Source organism: Echinops telfairi, unplaced genomic scaffold (assembly GCF_000313985.2).
Source record: "Echinops telfairi isolate 266 unplaced genomic scaffold, ASM31398v2 ScPeMD7_7457;HRSCAF=8495, whole genome shotgun sequence".
NCBI lineage: Eukaryota > Metazoa > Chordata > Mammalia > Afrosoricida > Tenrecidae > Echinops > Echinops telfairi.
In genome coordinates, this window is record NW_022111357.1 from 23351301 (window position 1) to 23353612 (window position 2312).

Sequence of the window (2312 nt, forward strand, 5' to 3'; positions counted from 1 at the left end):
GTCTGCCCCCTAGAAGACTGCAGCCTGGAAACTGATGGGCGGCCCTCTGTCCTGGGACACGGCTGGGAGTGGGAATCCTCTTCACAGCACACAGCCAGGACAGCCACCGGGGCCAGCTGCGCTGCTTATATAACTCCGTGTCACGTGATGGTGGATAAAAGTGGAGGGGTGGGGTTCCACCTGTCAGGCAGGTCCCAGCCTGATGGGGTCTCCTTGTGGGCGTGGCCTTCTCCTAAGGAGGGTCCTGGGCACCTCCCCTTCTCTCTCTGCCATCACCTTCCTGTGGGCTGACGTTAGTTGCTGCCGGAGCCATGGATGGGTCCGCCGCCATTGGATCGACAGGACTCTGCACCCACCGACCTGTGATCTTCCGGCATTCTGCATCATTGCATACGGCTGCCTGAGTGTGAGGAGGGACTGATGGACGCGTATCAGACTTATGGACTTGCGTTGGACTGGGCTGGGCGGCTTTCCCTGATATATAACTACTTTTTAAAACATTCTGAATCATTGTTATTATCAGTAATAACAATGGGAATTCATATATTTCAATAGGAGTTCCATATTTCAATCACATCAAGCAGAATTGTGCAGCTGCTACCACAGTTTCCAAACATTCCTTTTCTTTTTTTTTTTCCAGGGGAGAGCGTGAACGCAGTCCCCAACTACCAACCACAAATTATGCCGTCGGGTTTCCCACATTTGGGGAAATCACAGGGGTCAGCACACCCGGAGAGCAATGGGTGAGCCTCGCCCTGGGAAAACCACCTTTGTGATCATGGTGTCTCCCCTGCCAGGGAAGCATTACATTCTTTTTCGATACGGACTCCTTAACATCGTCTTTTTTACCGCCCCCCACCACTGTATCCGCCCCCCGTCCCCTAAGACCCCTTATTCTACTTGCTGCCCCATAGGTTCATCCATCCTGGGTTTCACTGTAACTGCTTCTTGACATAAAGCTCTCTCTTACACAGACATGGGAGTCACTGGATTTGCTTCTCTAGTCAGTCCTGCCTCACACACAGGTTACTCTGTCATCTCGGGAGATGGGCCTTCCTGGTGTGCCCAGGTGACAGATGGGGGGTGGGGAGCTCCTGTGTGTGGGGCAACTTGTCCCGGCCCTCTGCGGGGAAAGAGAGGCTGTTACTTCAGAGTGTTAGTGAAAGGGTCCAGTCGAGGAGCTGGTTCATCGGAACCAGGACCTGCGGCTGCTGCTCCACCGTCCTGGGACGCCTGCTCCTTTGCTAAAGGAGACGCCTTCACGGAACGTGGGCCTCGCAGAGCCACTTCCCTGAGGGAGACCAAGGCACTCGGGAGAACCAGAAATGTTGGACCGCAGCCTGGGAGACAGGGGAGGGCGACCCACAGAGGGAGACCCACAGGGACGGGCTCCCCATAATCGGGGGCAGAGATAAGATGGAGAAGGGTGCCTGGGCCCAGGGAGTGGGGAGCCAGGAGACCTGGAGACCCATGGAAGAGCCACGCATCTTCAGTGCCACGCTGCGCTCGGTCCTGCACGGGTGGCGCCCTTCCCTGACGCCCAGGTCTCGAATCACACCTGTGTGTTGGGAGCAGCCGCCACGGTGGGGACAGTGTCTCTGCAGAGGCGAGGACGGTCACAGAAGGTGGGGCAGTGAGAGGGGCCTGCGGACTGGTGCAGAGGCAGGTATTCCGAGTGAGAAGGGACAAGGGACCACGGCAGGCCCCGAGCTTCCGAAGCAACCATGGCAGAGGCTCAGATGTCCCATGGCTCGCCATTCCCCATGAAGCTTGAGCTGTTTGATGTGATCACGACGAGGAAGGGTGACCCCAGCAAGGTGGGTCACTGCGGGGACAACCATCAGACATGGAAAACCCTTGACACAGGGTGTCCATTCAGTGAGTGCCGGAGACATGACAGCCACCATTACTGAGAGAGCAGCCATCGAGGCAGAAGTTAGAGGATGGGCCGGAGGCCGATTGCTTCCAGTTCAGGTCTCGGCAGAGCTCCAGAGCTGATTCTCACTGCTCCTCAGTTACCTCTCTGGGTAACGAGCGCTATGAACGCCCGAGAGTGCGGGCGGCTCCGTGGTGTGGCTCGCCCTCTGGGCGGAGTGCCTGGGTTCGAATCCCAGGCTGCTCACACCATGTGCAGCCACCGCCCTCTGCCGGCAGAGCTTCTGGACCGAGACGGGCAAGAAAGAAAGGCCCGGAGATGACTGTGAAAATCTCCTGGATCGATCAAATGCAGGGATGCACATGGTAGACAACTGGGAAGGAGGTGGGGAAAGGGAACCAAAAAAAATGATGAAAATAAGGAAGAAATGGGTAGC

The 2312-nt window shown here is 56.8% G+C and overlaps 1 non-coding gene across 1 annotated transcript; it reads right to left on the minus strand.

The window, feature by feature from the left end:
* Positions 1-637: 637 nt before the first annotated feature.
* Positions 638-805, minus strand: LOC115872803. The gene has a single exon (XR_004048049.1). It is a non-coding gene; the product is annotated as a U1 spliceosomal RNA (small nuclear RNA).
* Positions 806-2312: the final 1507 nt, after the last annotated feature.